This window comes from Bufo gargarizans, chromosome 6, assembly GCF_014858855.1.
Source record: "Bufo gargarizans isolate SCDJY-AF-19 chromosome 6, ASM1485885v1, whole genome shotgun sequence".
In the NCBI taxonomy this organism is placed as follows: Eukaryota; Metazoa; Chordata; class Amphibia; order Anura; family Bufonidae; genus Bufo; species Bufo gargarizans.
The window spans coordinates 92,836,010-92,844,432 of record NC_058085.1 but is presented as its reverse complement, the minus strand read 5'-3'; positions in this window follow the sequence as shown (position 1 = coordinate 92,844,432).

The window sequence follows — 8,423 nt, the reverse complement described above, 5'->3', positions numbered from 1 at the left end:
CTCATCCTCCACTGTGTCCTCAGCCGCTACTGCAGGGACAATTCACAGTGCCCCTCCAGCATACCAAATGTGCAGGGCATGGCGGTGTCACATTGTTCTGCACCTTGTTTGCCTGGGCGAACGGAGTCACACAGGGGAGCTACTGCTCCGTGTCCTTCAGCAAGAAATTGAATCCTGGCTTTCTCTGCGACAACTGAAAATCGGAACCATGATGACCGACAACAAGAAGAAAATGGTGTCGGCGCTGCGTCAAGGAGGGCTGAAGCATGCGCCCTGCATAGCATACGTGTTCAATCTGATTGTCAAGCGATTCCTGAAGTCTTCCACCCATCTGCAAGACATCCTAAAAATGGCCAGGAAACTTTGCATGCACTTCAGCCACTCGTACATCACCAAGCACTTTATTTGTCAGTCGCCAGGACTGCGGGATGAACAACGTCATTCCACTGCTTCATGTCCTGTAAAAGATGCTGGTAAATCTGGCTGGTCAGGGGACTGGAGACGTGGCGCCTAGATCTCACGGCCACATGAGCCCTGTGGGGGCTGAACTGGAAGAGGAGGAGGACATTGGAGCACAAGTAATGCGTAGCGAAATAGGTGGTTTTTCTACACAGGTGACAGGAGAGGAGAAGCAGGAGCAGCCAGAGGAGCTACAGGGCGATGAGGTAGACAAAGCAGAGGACCCAGACACACCGTGGCAGTATGCAGTGGAGATGCAGGCAGGGAGTCCTTCCGAGTCACTTGCACAAATGGCCCGATGCATGCTCACTTGCTTGCGTATTGACAGCCAAATTGTCACCATTCAGCAGAGGGATGACTTTTGGCTCTCCACCTTGTTGGACCCTCGCTACTGGTCCAAAATGGGGGCCTTTTTTACACCTGTTGAGAGGGAGAACAAACTGAGCTACTATAGAGATATCCTATGTATGTCTGCCTATCTGCGCCATCGTCCATCCTCTCGCAGGTCTGACCGGGGGGACCGTCTGCGCTCATGTTCCTCTGCAATGGCTGCTGTGGTGGGGTGGGGTGGGGGTGGGGGGGAGTAGTACCAGCTCCATCAGCAGCACCAGTTTGAGTCTAGAGTAGCTGATGAGCTGCTTTCCTAACCCGCCTACTGAAGAAACTACTCTCCAACAGCATCAGCAGCAGCTAGACCTGGAGCAGGACCTGAGCCAGCAGGTGGACGCATACTTGGACAGCACCCTGCCACCCCACAGGGCAGCCAATCTGGATTTGTGGCCGCAACTGGAAGAGTTTGCCCTGAAAAAGCTGTCCTGCCCGGCCAGTAGTGTGGCATCAGAGCGGGTGTTTAGTGTGGCGGGGGCCATAGTTACCCCAAGAAGAACTCGCCTGTCCACCCAAAATTTGGAGAGACTGACCTTTGTCAAGATGAATCAGGCATGGATCAGCCAGGATTTCCACCCACCAATGCCTGATGCATCAAACTAGATCATCCATGGTGCCACACCAACACTTTGACAAAAGAGACCGGTTTCTTCTGGCTAACTGCCTCAGCTACTATTCTGATGCTGCCACCCACCTGATGCCAAGTGCTCCTTCTTTCACCCACAATCTTCAGCTGGTACTGGTATTGCCACCCACTTCTCCACTCTGTCACCGGGTCACTCTGTGGTCTCCTGATGCTGCTGCCGCCTCCACACTGTCACCTTGCCACTCTGTGGTTTCCTGATGCTGCTGCCACCTCCACACTATGTCACCTTGCCAATCTGTGGTCACCTGATGCTGCTACCACCACCTCCACACTATCATTGTGCCACTCTGTGGCCTCCTCCTGATGCTGCCGCCACCTCCAGACTCTATCATTGGACCACTCTGTGGCCTCCTCATGCTGCTTCTACCTCACCACTATGTCATAGGGCCACTCAGTGGACTTCTCATGCTGTTTCCCCCCTTCCCACTTCATGACTGGGCCACTATTTTCCCTTTCGGCCTCTCTGACATCATCATTTATTTGACCCTTCTTCTGATCTGTCAGAAGGAAGGAAAAATGAGACGCACAACGGATGTAACTCTACAGACCAACTTTGACCACAACTTCATACTGACTTAAATGAGGTTGTTCACCATATAAATGGTCAAGTACAGAGACCAAGAGGTTGCATTCTTGTCATGAAAACTGCAAGGAGACCCTAAGGGTGTGTTATGTATCATACAAGAATAATATCTAAGTGAATAGGGATATTTCACAATTAGAACTTAGCAAAGTCAACATTAAAGGGATTTTCCATTTTGCTATGTAAATTTTGTAATGTATTTCTTTATTGCTTCCATCTCCCATACTGGGCTGTGGTCACATGACCATGTCCATGCAGCTCTTTCTTATTTCCTGTGATGCCATGTCCATGGGCGGGGGGTTAGAATATACAGGGCCTCGCCGCTCACAGGAGTATACATTTATTAACTGTAATCCGTAACTTTAACTTTAAATCAGCGCTCATCTCTTTACTAGGGTACCTTACTCTCAGCTCCGGTAACAGGCAGTGCGGGCGGCGCTCACTCACTGACATCACGTGCCTGCTCCTCCCACTAGGTGGCGCAGGCACGGGACGTCAGTGAGTGAGCGCCACCAGCACTGCCTGCTGTGGATGGCACTGTTTAGGGGGGATCTGTGGATGGCACTGTTATGGGTAGGGGGATCTGTGGATGGCACTGTCATGGGGGGATATCTGGATGGCACTGTTATGGAAGGGGGATCTGTGGATGGCACTGTTATGGGAAGGGGGATCTGTGGATGGCACTGTTATGGGGAGGGGGATCTGTGGATAGCACTGTTGAGGGGGGATCTGTGGATGGCACTGTTATAAGGAGGGGGATCGGTGGATGACACTGTCATGGGGTAGATCTGTGGATGACACATATAGCATAAGATGCTATATAGTGTCATCCATAGATCCCCCCATAGCAGTGTCATCCACTGATCCCTCTCCCCATAGCAGTGTCATCCACTGATCTCCATCTCCATAACAATGCCATCCACAGATCCCCTTCCCCATAACAGTGCCATTCACAGATCCCAGTCAGTTCCCTGGACTGGATAAGATCGTCTTGAAGACAGGGTCACTCTGGGATAGTCTTACACAGCGAGTATAGCCCAAACCCTATATTTTAAATGGAAAAGTTGGGAGTCGTCTAATACGCCCAGTTGTCTTATACGCCGGAAAATACGGTATACAAAAAAAACAATATATAAATTGTTTGGACTAGTGTTAGGGTTAGCGGTTTGAGAATTAAAAAAAAATATATATTCATATATATATATAAAAAACATTGTAGTTTGCACCATATAAAATGACTGAGCATATTTATATGGCAGAAGAGGCACACACATTTATCTGTTCTGATACAGAAAGCGCAAGAGAGGCAGAACAGTTTCAAATTTCATCGTCCACTAGCACTAGTGATGATGAGCCACAGCAAAGTCGCAGATGAGACTCTTTGCCTAGCACTAGCGCCATTGACCCTGAATGGATCCCCACAGAGTCATATGCTCTGTCTGTTCCAGAATTTAATTCTGTCACATGCATCCGTTATGATGTTCTGGGGTTTAGGGGGGTGGAGTTTTTTAAAATCTTATCAGAAGAACTGCTAAATTTGATGGTTGAGCAGACCACTTTATATATTGCTCAATTCATCGCCAGTCACCCCACCTCATATTACGCCAAGAATGGCGTATGGTGCCCTGTTTTGTGGCGGACATTTTAAAATTGTGGGGCCTCTTTCTAAATATGGGTCTCATTAAAAAAAAAAAACACTATGAGATCTTATTGGTCATCTGATGTGTTGTACGATACCCCATGTACTGGGAAGTAATGACAATCCTGCTGACAGCACACAGCGCCCCCCACGTGATGACCCCAGCTATGACAGGCTTTATAAAATTAGGCCACTAACAAATTATTTCAATGAAAGATTTAAAGAGGCCTACACCCCAGAAAAAAATATTGCCGTGAACGAGTCACTTTTTAAAGGCAGGCTTTAATTTCTCCAATATTTGCCAAGTAAGAGGGCACGATTTGGGCAAAAAATCTCTTTTAGATAAGGGGTACCACTTGTGTGTTGACAATTATTACACCGTACCCTTCTTCAGATGCCTTTCAGTCAGAAAGACAGTGGCATTTGCCACCAAGCCTTTTGTGAACCAAAAATTAAAGTCTGGGGAAATAAAGGGTCTTTGCAATCTTACTTGTAAAATATTGAGACAAAAAAAGATGTCCTCATAATGACATCTATACATCCAGACAGTAACAGCCCTGTCTGCATACAGGATTACAATAAATATATGGATGGGGTGGACCTTGCAGACCAAATGCTGCAGCCCTATAGCGCGGTCAGTAAATCCCGCATTTGGTATAAGAAACTTGCATATAGCAGCATAGGTTAATGATAAATGCACTGATGTGTAGGTTGTATTTCATTGGGGATCAACGTTGTACATAACATACCGGGCGATTTCCATATTGTGGTGTTGCACTTAGCACTATTATGCTGTTGACATTTGATATACCCAATTTTTTGTTCCATCGTCGTACATACAGTGGTTTAATCATCTGTCCAAGCACTCAGTTTGAGGATAGCAGTTTCTATTTATTGTTTCTTAGGTATTGTAGAGTATCGTTTGCTCCATTGTTATGGATTTTCAGGCCCGGGAGGCCACCTGGAGATCCCAGGCTGAGGCAATTTTTAATCAAGGCGGTTTTAATACACAGGATGTGGAACAACAAAAGAGCACACGAGAATTGAAGGGGGCTTTTAAGAATCTTTTACACAAACGACTCAGAACATGGTGGAATAAAATGTCTATGGAACAGTATGTACTAAAAAAAAATAAAAAAATTATTCCCAGAGGCTTGCGGGTGCAAGTCTTTCCCTCATTTGGGTCAAATGTGGAGCAATTTAATATTAAATGGGAAGATGCATGTAATAATTGTTCTGGCATATTCATGAAGCCAGTGGCGTAGCTAGAAATGACTGGGCACCACAGCAAATTTTTTAATGGGGCCCCCCTCCCCCAGTAATTCTTTCATGCCGCCCCCATTCCTGTGGCTAGTAAAGATCGCTCTCTCAGACCAGGCCCGGCAGCTGTTCTTACACTGTCTATACTGTCACTGTATATAATTTCATTGTGTAATACTGTTGAGGGGGCCCTGACAAAATCTTTTAGTCCTCCTCCTCCTGGATGGGCCCATTTGGGGTCAGGGCCCCAAAGCAGCCGCTTCCCCTGCTTCCCCTATAATTACTCCCCTGCATGAACCTATTGATTTCTGCGAATGAAGCAATGTTGGTGGAAATACAGTGAGATGTGAAAGTTTGGGCAATCTTGCTAGTCATCATGATTTTCCTGTATAAATTGTTGGTTGTTACGATAAAAAATCAGTTAAATATATCATATAGGAGACACACACAGTGATATTTGAGAAGTGAAATGAAGTTTATTGGATTTACAGAAAGTGTGCTATAATTGTTTAATCAAAATTAGGCAGGTGCATAAATTTGGGCACCACAAAAAAGAAATGAAATCAATATTTAGTAGATCCTCTTTTTGCAGAAATTACAGCCTCTAAACGCTTCCTGTAGGTTCCAATGAGAGTCTGGATTCTGGTTGAAGGTATTTTGGACTATTCCTCTTTACAAAACATCTTTAGTTCCTTCAGGTTTGATGGCTTCCGAGCATGGACAGCTCTCTTTAAGTCAGTGGCGTTCCTAGGGCTGGTGTCACCCGGTGCGGTAGAAAATGGTGTCACCCCCTCCCCGAAGCAATAATTTTTTAGCCATATATGGGGGCTATGGTGGTGCTACTGCCATAGGGGGCATCCGTTAGCTCAGCAGACCCCCCTAGCAGTCAGAGCCTGGTCTCGGGAGGGGCACTTCCAGATTATTTTCTGTCCGCTGCCACAAAATAATGGTGCTTATAGAACAGACTACACAGTGTAGCGGTATACTGTACATTGTGTGGCACAGTGTAGAGGTATACTGTATATTGTGGGGCACAGTGTAGAGGTATACTGTATATTGTGTGGCACAGTGTAGAGAATACTGTACATTGTGTGGCACAGTGTAGAGGTATACTGTATATTGTGTGGCACAGTGTAGAGGTATACTGTACATTGTGTGGCACAGTGTAGAGGTATACTGTATATTGTGTGGCACAGTGTAAAGGTATACTGTATATTGTGTGGCACAGTGTAGAGGTATACTGTACATTGTGTGGCACAGTGTAGAGGTATACTGTATATTGTGTGGCACAGTGTAGAGGTATACTGTATATTGTGGGGCACAGTGTAGAGGTATACTGTATATTGTGAGGCACAGTGTAGAGGTATACTGTATATTGTGTGGCACAGTGTAGGCTATATGTGTATAACAAACATATTTCACATGAAAACTTACAGTTACTTAGCTTGGCCCTTGGGGATCTCGAACACCACTTTAACACTTGGCCGGGGGCTCGGTGGAGCTGATGTGTTTTATCCTAATGAGGAAGATTTCATAATAAGGATTTGGAGAAGAGGCAGTGGGGTCGCAGAGCAGGGATAGGCTGGTGCTGCTACTAGGGGGTCATACCATGGGGGAGTAATAAAGCCCACCATGATGCCCCCCCCCCCTAGTAGAAATAATTCTCCTTATCATGTGACAGTGCAAAAAATACCCCCCTGTAATGCCCCCAGTTGAGCTAATGTCCCCATAGTGCCCCCATAATGTCCCAGTATAAAATACCCCTATATAGTGCCCCCAGTAAATTTCCCCATAGTGCCCCCCATAATGTACCAGTATAAAATGCCCCATATATAGTGCCCCAGTACATGCCCTCAGTGTCCGGCTTCTGATAGGCTGCCGGCCTAGTGTCCCTCATAATGCCCCTCAATAATGTGCCAGTAAGTGTCCCCATAGATGCCCCCCCATCATGTGCCAGTATCAAGTGCCTCTCTCCTCCCCCCCACATGTCTCAGTATCATAGTGCCATCTCCCCCCTTGTGCCAGTATCAAGTGCCTCTCTCCTTCCCTCCCCCATGTGCCAGTATCATAGTGCCAAACCCCCTAATGTGCCAGTATCAAGTGCCTCTCCCCTCCCCCATGTCCCAGTATCATAGTGCCATCTCCCCCCCCAAAAAAAGTGCCAGTATCAAGTGCCTCTATCCCCCCATGTGCCAGTATCATAGTGCCATCTCCCCCCAATGTGCCAGTATTAAGTGCCTTTCTCCTCCCCCCATGTGCCAGTATCATAGTGCCATCTCCCCCCTCCCCAAAAGTGCCAGTATCAAGTGACTCTCTCCTGCACACCCCATGTGCCAGTATCATAGTGCCATCTCCCCCCCAATGTGCCAGTATTAAGTGCCTTTCTCCTCCCCCCATGTGGCAGTATCATAGTGCCATCTCCCCCCTCCCCAAAAGTGCCAGTATCAAGTGACTCTCTCCTGCACACCCCCATGTGCCAGTATCATAGTGCCAAACCCCCCCATGTCCCAGTATCATAGTGCCATCTGCCCCCCAAAAAATAAATTGCCAGTTTCAAGTGCCTCCCCCCATGTGCCAGTATCATAGTGCCACCCCCCCCAATGTGCCAGTATTAAGTGCCTCTCTCCTCCCCCCATGTGCCAGTATCATAGTGCCATCTCCCCCCCCCCCCCAAAAAAAGTGCCAGTATCAAGTGCCTCTCTCCTTCCCACCCCCCATGTGCCAGTATCATAGTGCCAAACCCCCCCCATGTGCCAGTATCAAGTGCCAAACCCCCCATGTGCCAGTATCATAGTGCCATCTCCCCCCCAAAAGTGCCAGTATCAAGTGCCTCTCTCCTTCCCACCCCCCATGTGCCAGTATCAAGTGCCTCTCTCCCCCCCATGTGCCAGTATCATAGTGCCACCCCCCCCCCAAAAAAGTGCCAGTATCAAGTGCCTCTCTCCCCCCATGTGCCAGTATCATAGTGCCACCCCCCCAAAAAAAGTGCCAGTATCAAGTGCCTCTCTCCCCCCCATGTGCCAGTATCAAAGTGCCATCTCCCCCCCAATGTGCTAGTATTAAGTGCCTCTCTCCCCCATGTGCCAGTATCATAGTGCCATCTCCCCCCCAAAAGGTGCCAGTATCAAGTGCCTCTCTCTTTCACACACCCCATGTGCCAGTATCATAGTGCCAAACCCCCATGTCCCAGTATCATAGTGCCATCTCCCCCCCAAAAAATAAAGTGCCAGTATCAAGTGCCTCCCCCCATGTGCCAGTGTCATAGTGCCATCTCCCCCCCAATGTGCCAGTATTATTTGCCTCTCTCCTCCCCCCATGTGCCAGTATCATAGTGCCACCCCCCAAAAGTGCCAGTATCAAGTGCCTCTCTCTTTCCCACCCCCCATGTGCCAGTATCATAGTGCCAAACCCCCCCATGTGCCAATATAAAGTGCCAAACCCCCCCATGT